This window comes from Passer domesticus, chromosome 3 (genome assembly GCF_036417665.1).
Source record: "Passer domesticus isolate bPasDom1 chromosome 3, bPasDom1.hap1, whole genome shotgun sequence".
NCBI lineage: Eukaryota > Metazoa > Chordata > Aves > Passeriformes > Passeridae > Passer > Passer domesticus.
This window is the reverse complement of record NC_087476.1, coordinates 20,621,661-20,645,443: the sequence shown is the minus strand read 5'-3', so window position 1 is coordinate 20,645,443 and position 23,783 is coordinate 20,621,661. Positions and strand designations below refer to the sequence as shown.

At 41.1% G+C, this 23,783-nt stretch overlaps 1 long non-coding RNA gene across 1 annotated transcript; it reads left to right on the top strand.

Annotated features, from left to right (window-relative positions):
• The first annotated feature begins 19,265 nt into the window (after positions 1-19,265).
• Positions 19,266-22,025, top strand: LOC135296125 (uncharacterized). Its single transcript, XR_010358168.1, has 4 exons — positions 19,266-19,818; positions 19,959-20,047; positions 21,228-21,280; positions 21,886-22,025. It is a non-coding gene; the product is annotated as an uncharacterized LOC135296125 (long non-coding RNA).
• The last annotated feature ends 1,758 nt before the right edge of the window (positions 22,026-23,783 follow it).

Sequence of the window (23,783 nt, the reverse complement as noted above, 5' to 3'; positions counted from 1 at the left end):
TAACAGGGATTGTGAAGAGGTTAAAGTATACTAAGAGTTTAGAATATTGGACCAAATTCAAGAAGATAAATCATAGATTGTCATTGTAGATAAATGCAATTGCATAAGTGTATTTGTTTCTGAAACAAATGTGTCAGACAGTGTGTGCTGACCTGCAACATGCATGAAGACACTTAAAAGCAATGCACAAAAGAACACAGCAGAAAGATCTAGTTTAAAAGCTAATGAAATGGACATTACTCATAATTTAAATTAGGCAGTGTACTAAAAATGGCAGCAGGTGCATATTTGACATTCTATTTGCAGTCAAAAAGATCTCATACATCACAGTTTTAATATCTAGTCACTCTTCTGCACGGCTTCTCTAAAGAAATGGTGCTCAATCTCCTCACAGTTTCTCGGGTTTATTTAAGCAGTGGTATCACAGTGTGGCTGAGATATGAAAACTGAAAAATTTAAATTAATATCCACCAGTGAACACTGTTTTTCATTTCACTATACATGGCTCCTTCAGCATAGCAATGAAACATTTATCCCTTTAGATTTTCATGCTAAACTTATAAATGGTAAAGGAGATGGCCTTGAATTTCTACTTCTTCAGCATCATTCAGTTTAATGAATTTGCTGCATCATGTGGAATTACTGAAACATAGAAGAGTTTTTTAAGTGGATTTTGCATCAGAATACTTCTGGCTAAACTGCATAGACACTATTATTTGCATATTTCAGACTTCTGTGAAGACAGAACTTGAAGATTTTGGGTTTAAAACCTACATGGACTCCAAGAGTAGGAAGAATTTAAGGGTCAAGTGGAAAGTAATGTGCATGTGACTTCAGGGGCTGACTTTCTAGTTTACATTATCGAATGGTGCAAAGTAAGGAGCAGCAGCACAGTGGGAGAGAAATCTGCTCTGAGAGGCAGTGGTCCTTTACCAGCATGTACAAGGAAGACCACAGGGGCTGAAGTCACTTCAGACATCTGTAGTAGTGGATAAGCTGGTCAGTGCACTTGTATGCAAGGGTATGAGTTCAAAGCCATTATCTCTATATACAGGTACACGTTTTATTCTTAAAATTGCCTGTAAGACCTTAATTTTTCTCATTTGTGGATATACAATATGGGAATCAATCTCTAATATTACAGATTTTTACTGCTTTGTAATTGGTGCAATATTTTAGGTAGTGCTTTACAATCATGTAGAGTTATAAATTCCTTAATGTGTTTTCCATGACAGCTGGCTTTTCTCTCCTGCACCCATGTAGAGAATTGCTAGTCAATAGGCTGAATGTCTGAAATCTGGGGGAAAAAACTTTAGAAAAAAAACTAAAAAAAAAACAAGGAAGGAAAAAGTGGTGAACGGCAGCATGAAGACAGAAGATTTTTAAGCTGTCTTTCACCAAAGAAAACTTATTTAACCTACTAATAATACCATGTATATCATAAAACCAGTCCACAGACATGGAGTGAAAAGAGGTGTGTGTTATGCATGTACAGTATGCTACACATTGGGCATAATAATAGAAAGTGGTAGTGCAAAAGATGGTAATCTGTAGGATTGGGAAAATATATTATATTTAAAATTTAGGGAAACCTCAGGTTTTAGCTGTGCAGGTTTTGTAGTTAATTGCATGAGCACTGGATTCTCCTAAGGAGGGCTGTATTGCATGTGTTTATGCACCTAATTAAGCTTCACTTTTTGTTGCTTTATCCTCTGCATTGCATCTGAGTAAATTTTGTTTGTATTTTTAAACTGTTCAATGTATGCAGGCCTAAGGGGAGGGGGAGATACATGTTTTAGAAAAGCAGAAATTTAGATGCTGTATTTGTTTACTGTCTCTAAGAATCTAGTAAAAAAACTATATATTCAATGATTATTTGAAACTGCATATGCACCATAGTCAATGAAGGTCAAATATATAGCTTTGATAAGGCTATTCTCTAAGTTGAGTGCTTAACTTTGTATAATTAATGGTCTGTAGTCATTTTAATGAACTCCATACTCTGGTAAAGTGTATAAGGAAGCTGTAGTTCTATTTTACATTATTACTGCAAGGCTACATCCTGTTTGGGGATACATAATGGACAAAAAAAATGTAATCCAAGATTGAAGAGGAATACACAAAAACAGAAGGAACTTCTCTTTTGCATCAACTGTATGCTGCTAGAGGTTGCATCAAGTAGGGGCTTCTTTTCTTCACTTTCAAGATCTTTGCCAGTCCTCTCCATCCCTCATTCAGTGCACAGATGATTCCTCCATTCCTGTCAGCCTCTGGTACTAATTTCCATCACCCATTTGCCATACTTCCAGATTTACACATTTGTGCTTTTTCCCCACAGTGCTTTCCATAACTCTGCAGCGCAATCTTTCCATTGTCTTTCTTTCCTTCTTTAAAGCTCTGCTTTGCTGTGATCCTGCCCAAAACCTTTGCCAAAACCCCCAAGCCTGGTCAGTAAGGTGCTAGGACAACTGCCTGTTGTGCTGACTAATGTTGCCTTACTGTCTGTGTACTCCCACATCAATCTTCCTGTTTTCTCTGCTGTTTTCTCCATTCCTAAATCAGTAGCAGTTTGATGCAGGGTTGCTCTGCTGCACAGCACCAGTGCAGCCAGTTCCATCACCTCTGAGATGACAGTGTGCTCAGGAAATGTAATAGAGCTGTCTACAATGGAGAACATGATTGAACCTGTGGGCAAGGCTGCTGATAGTTCAAAGTGGCTCCATAATTTTACATTGCACACATGATCAGTCTGGTAAAGTGAGGACCTGGTTCTCCCCAGCAGGTGCTTTGGAGGCAATGTTCTTCTGCATCTTGCTAAGGAGAGCTTGGAAACATGCAGTCATTCCTCCTGACTTCAGATGTCTACAGTGTAGTTTTTACCATCTGAGCTGCTTATCCTAAAGAACTTCCTCATCACTAAGGGGATTAAATAGCTGGATATAACTGACTGCTGCTAGACATCTGTTTTAGAACTGGAACAATAGTACCAATGGGAGAACTTAGTGCTTTATGTTGACTTGTATGAAAGCATAAATAGGTTACTCATAAAAACATCTGCATTGCAGGCATCTGGGTCTGGTTAAAAAAAAAAAAAAAAAGAAAGGAAAAAGAAGAAATGAATGAAAAACAGATCATTTACTGCACCTGAGAAAAGGACAGGAATGTGCATGTTGCATGGCCACAACCTTACCTACTCCTGACACTGGTCTGGCAGTGGCAAGCTCTTTCAGCTTGGACAGGGCTGTGACCCCCTCTCCTTGATGCTTTCGTGTCTTCTTGTGGGAAGCTACTGCCTGGGATTGATAAAAAGGGAAGGGAGAAAAAGAGTAAGGAGCTGTTGTACAGCTGTGCCTGGAGTTCACACAACACAAGCTGAGGAGATGCTTCTCCTGTTCTTGTTCCCTTTGTGCATGTGATTGCACACTAAGCCTTCAGCATTTCTCAGGCAGACTCAGTGAAAGTTTGCTGTGTGATTCATTCCTCCTCCCAGTGATAATAATCAAGTGGAAGTGACTATAAATGCTCAAAGAAAGAGTAACCATTGCTAGAAATATCAAACTGACCAACCATTACCTGGATGCTACAGGAGGAATCAATACCAAATATGGTTTCTTGAGAATCACAGGTGTAATCACTGAACTCTGTGGACATAATGATAACTGTTTGATCTCTGGCATGTGGGAGCTTAAAATGAAGGTCATGTTCAAATCTGATTGGAATTCAGGGAAAGCTGCTTGGCTTATTACCATGGCTATAGTGCTGAATTCTATTTACATTAGTAAACAGTTTAAAATACTTGACATGTTATTCAATTAAATCTGTGATTGCAAGCTGACAGACCAAAGTTCATTGATTTTTCCAACCACATTAAACTAAGTACATGGCACAGTGTTTCATTTAGCCTGTCTGCTTAACCCTTTCACCTTGATTCAATTACCCAGAATAAAATTAATGTGTAAAATATTAAATAACTCTAAATTTCTAAATTAGAAGGCATTGCAAGAATATATTCATCTCGATGGCTTCTGACATAGGTTTATTACTGTATGATTTACAATTTGCTATGGATCATGTTGTAATCCAGATGGCAAAAGTCAGTCAGAAAGTTTTTTCTCTATACTCATTCAGTAAATTGATAGATTCGTGGAAAGTAAGACTGAAAAGGACATGAGATTATCTTCTCTGACCCCATCTAGATCTCTGGTCATAAATTTTCCCTTTACTTCAGGGTGAAGACCAGTCTGACAAAGGCACAATTTGTGATTTTTGCTAAAGCAAGTCATGTGCAGAGACAGGCCAGCTTGATTTAAGGACATCAAGGAATGAAGACTTAGCCCCTTCTTTAGTCCTTTATTCCAGTACTCAATCACTTTCATGCTTAGAATCATGTGCCTTATTTTAAATTTCAATTTGTCTAGATTTAACTTTCTGCCATTAAAGTAGTCCCTCACTAGCCACTGCTTTCTGTGAAAGTTTTTTAATCAAGCTACAAGGCTTTTTGTCACCGTAAGTATTATCTCTTTAAACTATTTGGTTTAAAGCATTTTCTGTAGCTTCCAGCTTGGTTTTGTGGCTCCCTCATACATTCTCTCCCTTTTTTTCCCACAATTTAGGGAACAAGCCTGCTGGAACTGAGCACAGAAACTTAGCATTCATTTAAAATCTCAGAAGTGCTGACTTTTGTACTCACTGTTTCATTGGTTTTGGATCAACCTCTTGACATAGGATTGTATATGAAGACCATGTTAAATTATTTTTAATAGTGAGAAGTACTCATTAAATTTATTTTTATCCTTTAGTCCTTGGTTCCATACTTCATTTTTGTAAATGTTAGTCTTTCTGTTTGGCTGTATTAACTTGATTTTTTTTTAGTATGTCTGGATTAGTAAATGATGGATCATTTTGTGTGCCTGTACTGCTTTCATTAGTATTGACTATCTGCTAATCTTCATGACAGCTGCAGATTTTACCAGCAATGGTTACATTCTCTTCCATATCATCAGTAAAAATGCTAAACATGTTCATTTCTAGTATTAATCTTTATGGGATTCAAAGAGAAATAACATTATTCAGTCATGATTCTATATTTGTGCCTTCTTTTTGAAAACAGAAAACTGAAATAATTTAGTGGATTTCTAATGTATTTAACATGTATTTATTACATTATGTGCTTTTTGTTTTGATCAGAAAGTCATGTGGCACTAGATGTAATAGTTGTCAACAACTTAAGTTTCTTTAGTTTTCTTCAAAAAACATGCTTTAGTGTTTTTCAGATAAGGATAAGAACCCAAACTAAAGACACTCTACAAAAAAAGAAAACCTCTAAAATTGTGGTTTAAAATATGTTTAGGGGGAAGCAGAACAGTTGAAAAATATTCAAAGTAAATAGCCTCTCAAATTTATCTTAGGTGTTTTCAATTTGTTGCTCTGCAGGGAATGATTTGCATTAGTTAAGAATGGTGGTTATGTGAGATTCCTTATTTTTAAACATCAAGGGAACATTCATATTTTTTTCTTTTCCTGCAAGACATGATCCACAGTTTCAGTTACAAAGGTGTCTATTGTTTGTATTATGATCCCTGCAACAAGTTCATTAACTGCTGATGAATAAAACAGATTTGAGATGTAGAAGTGTGATTGTGAATTTGCATTCACAGTTTTATAGTGGGATATGTAAATTTTCAGTTCTTTACAGAAGCAGTTGTCTGAGCAGATTCCTAGGCTGCAGCACAGGCAAGTTAAATGTCAGTATGAGCATTGGCCATCTAAACCCCAAGACAAGATCACTGTAAGGATTCCTCAGAATTTTTAATTGAACCGTGGCTGTATAAGACCTTGCGGACAAACAGCATAGAACCTTCAGCTCCCAGGATCTGGCTCACTGCTAATGCACAACGCCTTGCAGGATTCCAAAAGGTTCCTTAACTCTCCCCTACACTGGGAGTCTTAGGGGGAAAAAAGCAGTATTTCTGTCAAAATGCTCTGGTGCTATCCTTTCTTCCAGTCTGATTCTTTTTTCCATAAACGAAGGTTCATTATCAAGGTAAATCAGCTCAGGTGTCTTTGTCAGGCTACCTGAGGCATAAAGACTATTCTGACTGTTGTGTTTCTAAAAGTCTCCTCTCCGTGAACTTTTTTCCATAATTTGCAAGGCCTTGCAAAATGAGAAGTGATATCAAACAACCTTGCAGGTACCACAGGGCGAGAATTTGAACAAGGGCAGATCCTGGCAAGCAGCAGGCAACAGTGGCTTACTGAGTGGTGTGAACGGGAGAGGAGGAGACACAAGTGTAGCTTTTCCCTTGTAGGTTGTGATGGTGACCCACAGACCCCTTGTGCTCTGTGCTTGACAGCGTTCTCATGGGTAACCTGAGACTTTTAATTTCAAATGAGGGCAGTGGAAAACTTGGGAGGTAAAAGTCACAAAGATGAGATGACATTGAGCAAGTATTTCCAAGAGGATTATTAGTCTTTTGAGAAGCAACTATGGGTCCCTCTCTGTCAACCTTGGTGCAGCTCCAGTTGTGCAAGGCTGATCACAGGAATCACGGGTGTCCCAAAATCATAGTTGCCTTGTACAGCAGTCGCCTGAATGGTATTTAGCTTGAAGCTGACCAAAGAAAAAAGTAAAATTATACAAAAATCATAAACTATATTTTATAAATCAAAACTAGGCCAGATTTTGCCTCTTTTTTTTTTCTTTTTTTTCTGAGATCATAAATTGTTGTCATTCTTTGTGAATGTGCAGGTGTTGTGGTTTAACCACATTCAGCACCCTCTCCCTGATAGCAGGACAGGGGAAAGAATCAGAAGAGCAGAAGGGACACTTTAAAGACAGTTTAATAGGTAAAGCAAAAGCCACATGCACAGGGAAAACAAAAGAAAAATTCATCACTTAACACAGGCAGGCAGGTGTTCAGCCATCCCCAGGGAAACAGGGCTCTCTCATGTGTAACAGTGACAAACCAGCACTGCAAAGGTCCCCTCCTCCTTCCCCCAGCTTTGCACACTGACCGTGACCCCAAATCCCCTGCATCGGCTGGGGTCTGCTGTCCCCTCCAGTCCCCTCACTGCTGGGATGAGCTGAGGAACAGAAAAGGCCTTGAGTGTTGGAGCAATGCTCAGCAACCATGGAAATATCCTTGTGTTTCTATAGTGGGCTGACCCCAGCTGGGTTCCAGGCACCCACCAAAGCCTCTTTCTTGCTCCCCTCCACAGCTGGACAGGGGACAAAAAATATAACAAAGGGTTCACGGGCTGAGATAAGGACCAGGAGAGATCTCATCAAACAACATCGCAGGCAAAACAGACTCAACCTGGGGATATTAAATGAATTTATTACCAAGAAAATCAGAGCAGGATAATGAGAAGTAAAATAAATCTTAAAAGCACTTTTCCCCACCCCTCCATCCTTCCCAGCTCTACATCTTCCCCCAGGAATGGGGGTTATGATCAGTTCATCACAGGTTGTTTCTGCTGCTGCTCAGGGAGAGGAGTCCTTCCCCTGTTCCAGCTTGGGGTCCCTCCTACAGGAGACAGCTCTCAATGAGCTTCTCCAATGTGAGTCCATCCTACAGGTATCAGTCCTCCCCAAACTGCTGCAGCACAGGTCACTCTTCATGGGATGCAGTCCCTCAGGCACAGGCTGCTCCAGCCTGGGTCCCCCACAGGGTCACAAGTCCCATTGCAAACCTGCTCCAGTGTGGGCTCCTCTCCACAGGTCTGCAGGTCCCTGCCAGGAGCCTGCTCCAGCACGGGCCTCCCACAGGTCACAGCCTCCTCCAGGCATCCCCCTGCTCCAGTGTGGGTCTCCTCCATGGGCTGCAGGTGGATCTCTGCATCCCTGTGGATCCCCATGGGCTGCAGGGGCACAGCTGCCTCTCCATGGGCTGCCCCACGGGCTGCAGGGGAATCTCAGCTCTGGTGCCTGGAGCACCTCCTGCCCCTCCTTCTGCACTGACCCTGGGGTCTGCAGGGCTGTTCCTCTTACATATTTTCACTCTGCTCTTCTCTGGTTGTTATAATGCTGTGCAATAACATTTATTTGCTTTCTTAACTGTGTTATCACAGAGGTGTTACCATCATTCCTGACTGGCTCTGCCTTGGCCAGCAGTGGTTCCATTTTGGAGCTGTCTGGCATTGGCTCTGCTGGACATGGAAGAAGCTTCTGACAGCTGCTCACAGAAGCCACTGCTGCAGTCCCTGCGTTACCAAAATGTGGCTGCACAAACCAAATAGAATTATCAACCCTGCTTTCAGAACAAATCAAAACAGCCCCACAGGAGCTATTGGGAATTAACCCTACCCCAGTCAAAACCAGCACTCCAGGATATTCAGACCACCCAATAAACCTACCCAACCAAAGCATTCCACTGACAGTTGTTCTTTCTCTTCTTTGGCTTCAAATCTGAGTCCATGGACCTCAGTATTATCTCAGTGCATGGAATGGTGTGCTGGCAATGCATTATGCCCTGCAGCATTCCTCATCCCCTTCCCAATCCAGCAGCCTGAGCTTTTGAACAAGAGTCATTACAGGGGGGGTGCTGTGCTCTGGGGTGCCCTGAGGCAGAAATGTCTGCAATCCAGCTCTCAGCTCAAGAGTGTTGTGCACCAGGATATTAACTTAAAACTGGCAATATTGCTTTGGTGCAGAGGCTTCCTCCAGGCACCCACAAGACAGATGGCTTTATCAGTACACAGCCATTCACCTCTGCATTGCAATTGGGAAGAAGTACAAGCAAATTTCCAACTATCTTTGCTAAGCAATTTTACAGCTGTCTATCTGAAATTAAAGCACCCTCTCTTGGTTGTGCTTTGCATTTTTATAGTGACTAGCAATCTTCTTTCTACAGTGCTACACTCGGCCTTCCACTGGGTTCCTGATGCTCACTAAAATATGTGACACTAAGTTAATGAAGATGAGTGCTTCAGGCTGTAGGGAACCAAGCAAAGGAGAAATCTGTGTAATCTGTATAATTGGACACTTCTACAGACACTGTAAAAAACAAATCATCTCTAGCAGGGAAAGGCTTTTGTGTACAAGTTCCTAGGAAGGTACTGATCTGCACTTCATGGCAAGTCTTTGTAGAACCTATGCAAAGGGCAGCTTCCCACCCAGAGCCCACAAGTCCCGTTCCTCCTGAACTGAATGCTCAGGTCTTTGAATAGGTATGATCCAAGGACTGAAGCAGTGGGTTGCTCAGTAACTGAGTGTCTGTCCCACTCAAATGAGTGGAAATCCAGGAACACATGTCTGAAGCTGGAGTGATTTTCCATCTGACTCAAAACTAGTCAGAGGTAAGTTTGAAGATGAAGCACCAGGGCATGTGCACCCCTTGGCAATTGTACTCTGGTTTTCAAATGAAGTTGACTCCAGCTTCCCACACATGAGAGGTAAGAGTGAAACATGCTTAAAGAGTGCTACCACCTCACCATCAGGGAAAAGCAGAGGACTGAGATTTCTTTGAGCTGTGAAGTAGGAGGAGTTTACAGTCAGCTCCGAAAGCAACTTCCAGGTGGGAGAGTCTGCCACTGCAGTTCTTAACTCATGGAGATGCTCTGCTCTGAAAGCAGTCTCTGCATCCAAACTGGAGAAGTCAATGTCTGATAATCCGTAAAAATCTTGTCGACAGCTCTGTGATGCAGGAAAGAGGTAAAATCTCAAAGGATATCTTTATTTTTTTTAACCTTTGTATTTTAGTGCAGTGAATCCACATTCATTTTCTGCCTTGGAGAAGGAATATGGGAAGATGGAAGAAGCCCTCCCTCTGAGTTAGAAGAGAAAATCCCAACAGCCTGTATTTTGACCCTTGATTTGTCTGAGAAGACTAAGGAAATGTTGGTAACAACACAGTAACATGAGAAGGAGAGGACTCCATCCAGATGAAGGAAGGGAGCAGAGAAGAAGAGAACACTTACAACTTGAAGAGGCCTGTTTGCAGATTCTTCATAAAGAAACTTTTCCTACTTTTCTTTGTACCTTTTTTGCTTTTTCCTGTAACTTCTAAATCTTCTTCATCCTTTCAAAGATGAGAGAAAAAAACCTGCCAATGTTATTAAACTGCTGGTTCATCACATATTTGTTGAAGTGTGCTCAGATTTGTTTTCTAGTCCTTTTCAAATAATTTAGTTGTTTTTTTGACCCCTCACTGGGTGAGGAACTGACATCTTCATGGTATCTTTTTTTAATTTATGAACAGATCTTATCAGTTTATGAAGTTATGTCCACCATTTTGCGATATCCTATGTGGAATTTTATCTGCCATTTTATCTCAAGTTGTGCATGATCATGGTGCTTTTCTGCAGCTTTGCACAGTCAGCTTTTGATTTTAATCCCTGTGATAACTGTAATGGAATCAGCAGTCTCTGTTCTCCCATTATTCATCACCTTTTCCAGGTCATTTAAGACTTTGCTGAGCAGCACAGATCCTGGCAAAAAGTCCCAAAGGATTGTGTTGGTGATTTCTTTCCAGGGGGAAAACTTCATTCCTACTTTTTGTTTTCATATTTTTTAATTGCTCATTAATTTAAATTAGGATCTTCTTAGCTCATGACACTTCCTTTTTAAGGGCTTTCTTTTACTCCATCCAATTGTAAAAATGTGCTTTAATACACCTTGTTTGCTTAATTGCCAATTCCTCAAAAAAAAAAAAAAAACACCAAAAAACGCCAGTAGGCTTGTGAAGTGTGTCTTCTTTTAGGGATGCTTAATGAACTGCTTCCCAATATATTTTCCCATGTGTCTGCTCATTCTCTTCCTTGCAGTGGCTTCTACTGATTTGCTGAACAAGGGCATCATGTTCACTCATCCGTAGTTCCTCAGATCACCCCTGGAACCCTTCGTACCAATTAGTCATTTCCCCACCTTCCCCTCCCCTGACACAGAGGATTCCCAGGGAGAGGTTGCACACTGCGGCTCCCAGTGGGGTTATTTCATCCTTCAGTTGGTTCAGAGCTCTTGGTGAATTCCATCTGGTCTAGTGAGCTGTTAGAGTTGTGTCCTGGGAAATGTGATCTCTGAAGAGAGAACTCCAGGCTAAGCCCAGTGGATCCTACTTAAGTGAAAATGCTCACTGCTCTGACCCTCACTTTGTTTTCCACTCAGAGATTATTTGAATTCTGTTCCAGTAATTTCTGCCTGGCCTCACAGTCAGACATTCGCAACATCAGAATAAAAACCACCTAATGAAAAAATAAATATTATAGAAGTGGTGCTCTTTGGATTAATGTCTTTGTCATGCTTCATTTCATATTTATTGCATAGATTTTTTTTACCCTGTTCTGAAGTTGATGAAAGAATCTTGCAGTATTCACCTTGAGACTTCACAACATAAGACATGTACCTTTACCAGGATAATACCTAAAAATAGACTACCAATAGTGTTAAATACCACAACTATGCTGTACAGTGCCATGCCAGAACTAACAGATGTGTGTTTAAGGGATCAGAACATTTAAACTGGACAGCAGACAATAAGGAACGGGAACCCTGTGTAATCAGCAATGTGATGGCAATTGCAAGGGACCAAAACAAGGGAACATACCAGAAAGCATGCAAGAAAAAAAATTCAGCTAGCAAGGTTCCCACTAAAGCTATGTGATTTAATTTAAAGCTTTGAAAGATTTTCTGTCAAACTTGGAAAGCTCAAGTAATTTATATCTTCTTATATTTCAGTTTAAAATCTTACAAGGGAATTTACAGATCTTTTGTGGTTTTGGTGGACTAATTCACTAGCCTGTTGCATTGGAGACACACAGCGTTCTGCAAAATATATTCAGGATTAATCAAAGAATTTCCAGTTTCTAAATCAGAAACCATTTTTGGATGTTACCAGACTAGACATCCATTGCCACTAAATGTAAGAAAATTTCCTAGGATACCACTATGGAAGACTCACAACCTCTGGATGTTTACACCCTTTTTCTAATTCAGGAATGGTGAATGTCAGTAAAATTCTATATTTTCATAATAGCTCTACATTCATTTTAATGTATGTGATCACAGGTAGAAAAGTTCCAGCCCTTCCAAACAGATTGTGCAGGGTTGTTTAGAAGGTGGAACAGGTGCTTTTGTAGAATTCATTACTCACGGTTTATAAAGCCATGTGGAATATAGTAACTTAGACATTTTGATTGTCTGAAAATTTTGTTTGAAAGGCAATGAAATGACTGGCTGAAGTAGTACTTCTGTTGTAAAACAGTGCTTTAGAATTAGAACCAAAATTGTGGTCACCCTTTGAATCTATTTGTGCCTTCTTAGAATGAATCCTTCTTAGAATGAATCCTATTCCAGAGTCCTGATACCCCAGATATGCCCACTGCAGCCATAATTTCATACTGTGGCTGCGCTCTGAAACAAAAGAAACATATCCCTAAGTTACAAAAAGGCACAGCATGCTGTATGTTAGGGTTGTTCACACACACAAAACTTGGCAGTTCTTTGCAAGCCATCCAGCCATTCACAGGCACTGAATGAAAGGCCCAGCCTCCCATCCCCATTTGCCATACCCAGGTACCTGGACTTGCATGTCAGAAGGCTGCTTCCCAAGCTCTCTCACCTGGGTGACCTCGGGACTTGGCCTGTGTGTAACAGGACTGCAGTGTGGGAGACACACGAGGAGAGAGAACCCTGTGCAATAGCTGGTTGCACATGCATCTGCTTATGGGCAGTTTTACTCATGATAACATTTCCCAGCAGCAATACAGCACTTTTGGGAATGATCTGTCCAGCTTTTTACAAAGAAATTCAAATTCCAAAGACCCTGGGCTGTGTGTGTATATGCAGTGGGCAGGTTACAATGGTACACAGGTCAGTATCTGTGCACTGTGTATCAACATGCAGAAGATATCCGGGGTGCTGTGATGAAACCTGGCGTGACTTGGAACCCCTGCAGATGGAATGAGGAATGCCTATGAGGACATGGGGTATGAGAGTCCAGCTTTTAGTCTCGTCAGCCACAGAAGCAGCAAAGGACACAACATGAAGGGTTCTTGTCACAGGTTGTAATAAAACTTCTCATACCAGCTCTCACAGTGAAAAACACCCACTATGGATGGCCAGCCAGGAACACATGTTCATGCTGGCATGGGAGCCAGTGTCTGGTGGGTGTCTTGATATAGACAAAGTCCATTTTAGTGGACTTTGGGGACTAGAGCAGAATGAGAGAACCTTAACAAGCTTGCTCCTCTTTGCTCCTAAGCAGATGGAAAATTTCAGGCTGTTCACAGGAAAGAGCCTAATGCCTTGTTTCTGTGCAAAATAGCAGCCATTGTAGGTCTCCTTTAGAGCAAGAAATAATCTACTGTATGGATTGAAAACAGCTAAGTGGTGCACACAGTCAGAGGAGTGCATGTGGTCTTAAGGTCTTGTATTTTCGGGGTGCCCCGATGTTGGAAGGAATGATGAACCTGACTCCATGTTCTTAGAAGGTTAATTTATTATTTTATTATCTATATTATATTAAATAATACTATACTAAAGAATACAGAAAGGATACTGACAGAAGGCTAAAATATACCAATGAAAAGCTCGTGACTCTCTCTCCAGAGACTCGACACAGCTTGGTTGTGATTGGCCAATAAATAAAAACAATTCACATTAAATCAATGAAACAATCACCTGTTGGTAAACAATGTCCAAACCACATTCCAACACAGGAGAAGGAAATCAGATAATTATTGCTTTACTTTTTCTCTAAGGCTTCTCAGCTTCCCAGGAGAGAAATCCTGGCAATGGGATTTTTCCAGAAAATATGACGGTGACATTAAGTAATGATGTGTATCGTAACTCTTGTATCCAGATATATCCACAGGAGTGCCATTGGCTTCCCACATCAGATCAGCAGTGCCTTGGTAGCTGAAAAATAGCTTTATGTTAAAGGATGATCCCCACCTTCTTCACAAGCTGTCAGGACTGCATTGCATGTCCTTCAGGGCACTACCCTCCTCACAGAGTGTGTGTGCTGAATCCTGGGACATGGCAGGACAGGGCATTGCACTTGTGAGGAAAAGGGAACTCTGTTACTGTTTCCAAGGTTAACTGGGACTCTGGACCTGTGCTGGAAGTCTGTCCACTGCTGGCTAGACATGAGCCTTCCCAGAATAACATCCCTAGAGGAGTCTGTCCAGCAGCATGCACCCTGATCTTAACATAAACATTTGAAATGGGTAAATGAGAATGGGAATTGAGAGCAACTAGTTCCAAGGCAGGCATCTGTGTGAGCCTTATCTGGAGTTAGGTAAGAAAGATCCAGCCCTGCTTGACAGAACTGGGTTCCAGGTAAGCTCTGAAGCTTTGTCTTTTGTGCTTTTTCTGGAGCAGTACCTTTGTGCTTTTCCAGAAATGGTTACCTATCTTTGCTTAGGAAATACTTCTGGATCTTCCCCCCTGTAGTTTCTCACACATACAAACTGCAGAAATTTCTGATGAAATTTGCTTCCATGAAAGAATTTCTCCTTTCTCCATAGCTGTAATGAATTAGAATTCTTTCCTATTATTTTGCTATGACATTTTTGTCAGTCTCTATTCTTTTGTCCCTCAATGGCATCAAAGCACTGTGGGCAGGCAGGCTGCAAACACAGGAGTAACTGTTGGCAGTGGAGCTGTGGGAAGTGCAGGAGTCAATGCTCAGCAGGAAATAAATGAACAGTTTAAGCTACTTCAATGGTAACTCCGTAAGCCTCAGCAACACAAATCTCTTGCTGCTGTGTATCTGTAACCTTAGATGACTTTGAGGACTGAACTCTGCAGTCTATAGCTCATCTACACAGCATTGCAGTCTTCTTTTATTGATGGCATTTCCTACTACTGTCATCAACATATTCCAATACATCTCCTTGATTTTGTGCTTTGTGAAGATACTACTGTATAACTCAACAATACAACTAACATTGTTCCTCTTCCATGCCTCCCTTACCATCTTAAAATTCCTTTATCATCTTCACATCCCTCCTTTAAACTGTGTTTTGCTGCAATGCCTACAAAAATTTAGAAACAGTCTGACTGTGAGCTGAGAACATTGCTTTGCATGCCAAGCTATACATTCTCTTTCTTTCCCTGTGCTCCTTCCACTGGTGGCAATCATCTGCCTCCCCACAGATTCTAGGCTCTTTGGGGCAGGACTGTTACCCCAACAGAGCTGGCAGTTTAGTTACCTTTGTTTAAGGCAAAATTACATTAAGCTTAGCTCTAATTTTTGAGTAATGCCCATAATTATTTGCAAGGACATGCTTTCAGATCTAATAACTGTTAAAGTCAAAAAGCCTAGCATTAGTCATACAGCTGTGTGTTGAGGAAGATTTGGTGGTTTGTTTTCTTTATATGGTTTATTTTATTGATTTGCCTGCAGTGACAGCACTTTATGTTTACTCCTATCCTGCACAAAGGGGCGGTAGTGGAAGCTGTGGGTAGGTTCAGAATTCTGCCATGTATTCCTTCAGCCTGGACTCTTTAAGGATGATGAATTTTGGAAGCTACTTCTTTAGTTAAATATCTGGATTGTTGTCAAAATTATGACTTCCAAATGTCATATTGCTCGGCAGGTATAGAATGAAAATGGTATATGCTTTATGGGAAATCCTCTTTTAAAATTCTGCCCCTGTATCAGTATAGAGAGCCTTGAGTAAATCAAGCTTAATGGCCCTCAAAGCCAGCAGAGAGTCTTGCTTTAAACCAGTTTATTGTTCAGAATTGTGACTGCACGTAGGCAGTGCCCTGCAGTGTTGTGCCTGCAATCTGTACCCATCAGGTAGGAGCAGTAACAGTGAGACACCAGCCCCAAGCCCCTGAGCGTGTGGTGGTCACAAGAAACTGATGCCCCCCAACATGCACATGTGCCACCTGTGCCACCTGCCTGGGGTGCCCTGGGGCTGCCAGCAGCCTCCCCGTGTCTGCAGGTGTGCAGCTGCCTTCCCCTGGCAGTGAGGGCTGCTCACCCCAGCCACCCCTGGCGCAGCACTGTCCCCTCCGTGGTGTCACACGCTTGCTCTCACCTTGTCAGTCTGGTGACCTTGCCCCAGCAAAGCCAGTAATGTGACTGTGGTGGGTTCCCTTGGGAACTGAGTGTGGCAGCAGGAGAATCCCCTGCCTTGTCCCTGCTTTTCCTTCTGTGTTTGGGGCCAGGCCATACCTGTGCAGGATGTGGCAGCCGGTGCCCATGGCGGCCCCAGCAGAACACACAGCTCAGCAGTATCAGTGTCACCTGCAGGAGCCACCAGCAGCATCTGAGCAGCTCCAGGGCCTTGTGTCCTTTCTGCAGGGGACTTTCTGTGGTGACCTGGCTGCACTGGAGGGGAGGCCTGAGGGGGCTGCTCACCTGGGCACCTCCACTCCCTCTTCCTGTGGTTTAACTCATGCACCTGAGCTTGCATTACTCTTCCTTCCCTCTGCTGCAGGATGGCTGAAACGTTTTTCAGAAATAGATGTAAAAAAAAAAGAAAGAAAAAAATCAATGAGGGAAAAAGAAAGAAGGCTAAAAAGGGTAAATGTAGGCAATGGACTCCTGTGTGTGTGGGAATCAGGGCCTGCTAGCATCCAGAGTCTCAAGTGCCATAGGCCATTGCTACTCCAGATTCCACAAGGGTCTCCAACAGCAAGAACTGATCAGCAGAAGAAAGCAGGATAGGACCCTCTCCTGAAGAGAAATTTCCAGTGCTGGAGCTGGTATAGGGGGAAATGCTGATGTAGCTGCCCTTTTCAGGATAAAAATAAATATGCTAGGAAGTATGTGGGAAAATGAGCTGGTAAATAAGAATCGTTGTATGGAGCACAGGAAAAAAGGAAAACTGGGAAGATGCATCTGATTTTAAGGTAAAACATTTTTAAGGATCCGAAAGAGGATTCTTATGATGCAGGAATCATACAACCATTAAAGCTGGGAAAGACCTCTAAGACCATAAAGTCCAGCTGTCAAGAGAATCAGCTGCCTGTGAAAAAGAACCTAACAAAGTGTGGGGCACATAGGGAAAGTGACAAGTCCATGAATGATTACTGTCTAATTTGAGACATTTGTCTGAGGGTGGTTAACAGCACAGGCTTCAAAATCTGCCAGAAGAGCAGGGGCCAGAACCCTATGTGCAGGTCATGACATGGGTGATGCTGTCGTGAGAGTCCCTGCTCCACACTCTGGAGAGGCAGGGACCTGATCGCTGGAAGCATGGAAAGCTTTTTGGGGAGTGCCAGTCAAGAAAAGTTTTTTAAGAGTGTGAAAATAATTTATTTCTGCTCGTTGATTCCTGCTGCATTTGGAGAAGCAACCATTGATGGTCCCAAAAGCACTGGATTACAGCAGAGGGACTTGTAATTTCATTATTGATTTGTCCTCCTAATGGAAATAGAGCACAAGGTGGTGAATATTGACAGCTAAGTTGAAAGTATCCCTTGTCTTTAATACTGGGGAGGATGTCAGCATATCACTTGCATTCTTAGCTGCTTGATGCCTATTAGAAAACAGAGCCTCCATCAGGCAGGGGAGGCATCAGTAGATGAATGAAGAGAGCAGCCTGCACAGCACGGGAGATCCCTGTGTTTGTGCCCCGAGAGGTCTTTGTGACCCAAAAGGGACACATTCATCTCTGCATCCTGGCAGTCAGGACTCAATTCTCAGAGGCTTGGACATCAAAAGGAATGGAGGCAATCCCTTGTTTGATCAAAGTTCTTCTGAAACAGCCTAGGATGGTTATTCTTTCAGAGTTCTTGGGCATGTAATTCAGATTCTGGTAACATCTGCAATTACAGAAAATATTATACAATTCAGCTGTGTTGCACATGGCCAAGAGATCTTTTTTTAAAAACAGCTATGTCAACCAAAGCATATTCTTTCCTTTCCATTTTATTTTCTACACAAAGAAACTTGTTTGGAAAGCTCTCCCCTTCTCAATACTGTCACTGGAATCTCACTGCACTTCTCCGAATGAAAAGAGTCACACACAAAATGGCAGAAATTTTGCAGCTCCTGTAACTCTGATACTTTAGTAAGGAGGTTTTCCTTTGAATGTAGGCAAGGCTGCAAATTTAAAGGAAAATCTCAATGTTTTGTGCATTTACAGAAAAAGGCAGACTGCATCATTATCCTTGTCTCTCTCTGGGCAGCAAGTACAGGCCCTCTCCTGACTGTTTGGGAAAGCTGGCATGGGGCATACAGTGAGAAACAAGAAAAAGGCCTTTGACTTTTCATGCTGTAGGTTTTCATTCCAAATGTGTTTGGGCAGGTACTGGCAGGCTTCCTGTTAACTTCAGTCAGCTCCCAATTTTATCTTGATTACTTCCTGTTAATGCAGTATTTCCTATAGTTCAGGGATACAGCGTGAAAGGTTCAGCATGGGGTCACTGTGAAGATTGCATATATATAAAAAAATGTTGAACAAACAGATTGGCAGGTTCCCAGTCTCTTGCTTTTAGTGCCCAGAGAAGTTGTGGAAATACTCAAGGCCAAGTGGGATGGGGCTTGGAGCAGTCTGGTCTAGTGGAAGGTGTGGCAGAGGAGTTGGAACTTGGTGATCTTCAAAGGTTCTTTCCAACACGAACCATCTCTGATGATTCGATGTTGATGATGATGGTTGATGCTATAGGATGAGTTCAACTAAGGTTTGGGGTTTTTTTTTAATGAGACATTGCTCTGTTGGTGCCACAGGGTTGGTGTGCTACAAACACGGTGCAGTGAATGGAAAATGAGAACTGACCTCTGTGTCCTATGTACGCCAGAGCCTTGGAATAAAACAGAAACATGTTGCTTTACATAACATTAATTAGGCATCTGCTGAAAGGAAGATGAGGAAGTGCTACCATTGTGGAATACCTGGAACGGATTATTTCTCCAAGTAGAATCATGTCCTGCTCTTTTACAGCAGGAATATTTCTCAGACATCTTTAAGCTGCCATAGCAGTGACTATAGTGGTGCAAGTCAGGCTGACCTCTGGAACACTTGTCATGAAAACTGGTGTGGGCTCAATGTGCACATTGGTGCTCTACTGACTTACAACACCTGAAGATTCTTACCCTGCATGTTTAGAAGCAGGATTGCAATAGGAGTCAAATTCTGCCTTGCCATCTATATGCAAGTCTGCATATATTGAAAATGGAAAAAAAGCTTTCTTAGCATGGTCTGTCAATGGACACTACTAAAAGTTGGAGAAATTAATTTTATGGATTATATTTTACCACAATTTCTCACATAGTGTTCTATCTGACTGCAGGAACAGAACTGAATTCAAGCACACTACACTGAAAAGAGATCATAGTTAACAAAAAGTAGTAATATCAGTAAGTATCAGATTAAGTATTTTTAGTTTTAAAGAACTAGCAGTAGAAAAATGCACAAGACCGTGCATAATGCTGAGTAAAAGGGAATGCTATCAGAAAAGAAAGCACTTATTTTAAATGTGTCTCCAAATAGCCTTGTTATATTAGCACATCCTTTGAACTTAGGTCATGGTTGCATTAAGCTTCCTACCCAGTCAGGTCATCCTGTGGGTATAAATATATGCTTTAAGTTATATAAACACCATCCAATCCTATTTGCATTGTCACTCTGCGACACAAAATGCTATAATGACCTCCTTTTCCTATGTCCAGTGCTATCTATAAAGCAGGCTTAGGTCCTTTTCTTATTAAGGAGGTCAGCTCTCTTAATGAGCTTTAGGCATTCCCAGAGAGTTTTCCAATATTGCAAGACATATCTAGCCCCAGGCAGGATGGCTGCAGCCCTGCCAACACCTGAGCAGTGCAGACAGATCCCATGTGACAGGTTATGCAATGGAGCAGGGCTTTATATACCCCAGGCCCTAGAGCATGGAAAGGGCTCGAGGGAAAGGAGCACCAGGTGAGCCAGAAATGTTTGCATGCTGTCTGTCGTGGGGTGCTTTTGGCACTGTAGCAAACTGCATTAGGCTTACTCTTATGTTTCATGAAGAGGCCAGCTTGTAAAACATTTGGGGTTTAGTAATGTTTTCTGTGTTCTAGGACTGTAGGGGCTGAAATTGAACGAAGACTCAGAAATCATGGTTATTCCTCTCCGGAGAATGACACCTGGGTATATAAGGTTGCTGCAGGTATGATTTTTTTTTTTAATTAATCTTAAAAATACCTGTATTTCTCTTAATCAGGTTGATTTTATTTCAAACTATTGTATGACCAACCCAATGGAATGCTGGTTTCTTGCGGGTTAATTCACATGACTCAAAAGAATTAATCCTCTGCTGAAAAGCAAATTAATTATGACATTTCTTGATAATTGGTATCATGCTGGAATATCTAATGCAGAATATTTAAAAGGAGTTAATTCTTCTGCAGTGCTTAAACAGAAACTGCTGGTCCAAATTTTTTTTTTTTTTTTGCAATGGCTTTGTGTGTTTGGGGCAGTGGGAAAGTGCTAATGGAAAGAAGGATGTGACTCAGCTGACCCATCAGTGAAGCACTTCAGCCAGCTTCCTGGCCATGACAAGGGAACCTCAGCCAGTATTGACCTCTGTAACACTGGGAAATCAGACTATCAATCATTATATGAAGAAAACAAATAAAAGCATATATAAAAAACATTTTAAATCAGCTGAATAATTGAGACTAAAGCAGCTATAAATATATATACATATATTTATATACACCAAAGAATACAGAATAATTCCTTATTGTATTTCATATTTTAATATTTACAGAGTATCCATCCTTTCTCTGGAATATGTCACAGCTCTTACCACTGTGATCTGCATCCAGGATCATAGACTGTAGCAGCTGAGAGGGGATAGTTGAGTGGTTGAGAGGCTGAGCTAAAGATGCTGTGTTTCAGTCCTAGCCATGAATTTCTTTCACATCTCCCTGCATATCTTTTGATATCACCCTACATAGTAATTCCGTTTCAATTTCTTTTGTCTTTATTTATTTTGTGGCTGAAGTAGCCACAGTCAAACGCATTTATCAAGGTCAGAGCACCAAGCTCAATAAAAAACCTAGAATCTCAAAGTGAAGAAGAGGCTCCTTAGAATCTGTTGCTCCTTCCAGTTATGCCATGCTTTTCATTCATGGACTGCATGGAAAAGCATTTAAAAAAAACCAAACAAACAAAAAAAATCAACCAAAGGAAAAAAGAAAAACAAACACACACAAACCCCCAACATTATTTGAGGCCTAGTAATTATTTCACTTAAAGAAACCAAACGCAGCACCAAGAAAGACACATGTTGTATTTTAACTCAAAGTACCAATATGTATATGAGTTTTTGTTTTGCTCTCTAGGGACTCCATGCAAATGTGCTTCTGCCTCTTGATCAGTGTATCATACGGACTAGGCAAGCAACAGTAATTTTTTTTTTTTTCTGATTGTTATTCAGATTGTAAATAAGTAATTCTTATCTTTATTTTGTTTGGCATTTCCTGGTTCTTCATCGGACTTGACTAAGTGACTGTGTCAAAACTTGTCTGCTTGGTCTGGCCGCTACCTGTGGAGGTCATAAAGGATGCTAGTGATCCCTTCTAGGCTTTCTTTCACAAATTAATATCTAACATTCAATGGAATGTTGTGTGTTAGTAGCAAATCTGTTGGAAGGAGGAGATCTTTGTTATTTACAGATAAGGAAGTTCTTTCTCCTTTATGCCTAAGGCTACACACCTGACTCAGCTCTCCCTCTCAGGCAGCCAGCGGGAACCCCATTAAAGTCACCAAAATCAATTTGCAGCAACTGAAAGGAAAATCATATAAGAAATGTGTCCTATCTTTTACAAACTGAGGAAAAGGCAGGGTTTCCAAAAGATGCAATAGATTGTGTGAAATGCTCTTCAGTGGAAGACAGAATCAGACCCTGTTAAATGGCATGGAGAAAATAAGTATTTTGTAGTATTCTTTTGTGTTGCACTGAACTGAATCAGCTTGTAACTTGCTCTGTTTCTCCCTCAGACTCAAGCTGCAGCAAAGATTGTTATCAACCCATCAGACACAGCGCTGCAGCGGGCAGCATTGCTCCTGGGAGTGTTCGGGATCAGCATATCCAGCTACAGCACACACCAGCTAACTCAAACAAAAAGATTCCCCTTGACCACTTAGGCTGTGGTGGGATGTGACCCAGAAGTCCAGGCTTATGTCAATACTGCTGATGAGTGGCGTTGCTGCTGCTGTTACTGGGTGGAGGTAATGAGACATTTTGCAGCCGTGATTTCTACATGCAAAGTTAAACAGATGGAAGGACTGCACACTTCTTCAAGAAAGAAAAAATATAACTGCTCTCAGAAGCATTGGATTTCCAAACAAGACACACTTTCTGTAAATGTTATGGATTTATTTTGTTATTCAGTGTATACATAGAGATCTAAAAGTATAAAATACAGTTGTATTCAGAGTAGCTGTAAACAGACCAGTGTGGGTGCTGGGCTCTGGGAGAGTCACTGTGTTTTGTGAATGACTCCAATGCAAAGACTGTTTTTGCAAAGAAGTTAGAAGCAATAAATTCTTCATGACAAGGGTTAGAACAAATTAGAAAGGAATTAATCTTCCATAGACTCCTTGCACTGTACCTTTGAGTATTACAGAATTTGTGCACTCTAGCTTTTTCTATTGAATCTTAAACATTTCTTGATGCCTTTTAAGTAGCAATGTTTGTGTATTGCAACACAAGCTGGCAGCCTTCTGTCACAGCAGGGATGGCCACAGGCTACACCAGCCTTATGGTGCTGGGAAGGCCCCATGGCTGCAGACCAGGTAACTTCATAGCTGTGCAGAAACTCTCTCTTCTAGAAAGTGTCAGTAAAAATGTTGGGTTGGGTTCCATTGCACAGTTCAATATCTGGCTGTATTCTTCTGCAAAGTCAACTCATCTCATAATACATATTCTGATTAAAACAGAAATAGAGTTTGACCTTCTTACCCTACTTCTCCCTTGTTTTCTTCTCATTTGGTACAATAGCTTCTTCAGGAAAGTTCTCTTACTATTGGCTTGCACTTTTCCAACTGCTTCTTATGTTTTATGTAAACATGGCTTTGTAGGCTCTTCTGTGCATATGTTAGCATTTAAAATCCTTTGTTCTTGGTTACTAAATACAAATATTATTTTGGGGCCGTTTTCAGTGTTTAAAATTATTTTGTCTGTCAACAGTGTTTAAATTCAACCACTAAGGGGCATACTACACAGCTGAATATTTTAAACCCTTCAGATTGCTCATTCCAACATGACAAACCACAAATTGAATCAGGCTGAAATTTTTACTTTTTTATTTTTTAATTGTTCTTGTCCCTGTTTGCCTTTTTCTCACCCTCTCTAAGAAATGTCCATTCTCCCCCCACAACTTTTGTTAGAAGATGATGAGAAAATCAGTGTTTACAAGGTAATTTTTTTTCAATGTGCCAGGTCACAAATTGCCTCCATCTTACACAGCCTTCTGTTCATATTTTTTAAAAAAAATCATATAACGAAATAGTCCATCTTCTGCCTTCACCTACAAGAAATGAAACAAAATACTTGAACTCCTTGACAAAAGTAAGAATGAGACCTCTGGAAAGTATTCAGTCACAGAGACTGACTATAGTGTGACCCCCACCACCCTCAGTATGCCATAATTATGGCTTTTTAATCTATTACAGGATTTTTGGCTGCTGCATTTTTGTTAACTGATTCCTGTTCCCATCTAACATGAATGTAAGACCATTAGCTGTTTTCAGGGCCATTACTATGCTAATGCAAGCTCTTTTGCTAGATGAAGACTATGTGCAATAACATTAACAAGATATACCACAATAAATTGAATGATGACTTGGCCACTGGGATGTTCCCATTGGAAATGATGCTCATGAGGAATGTGTAC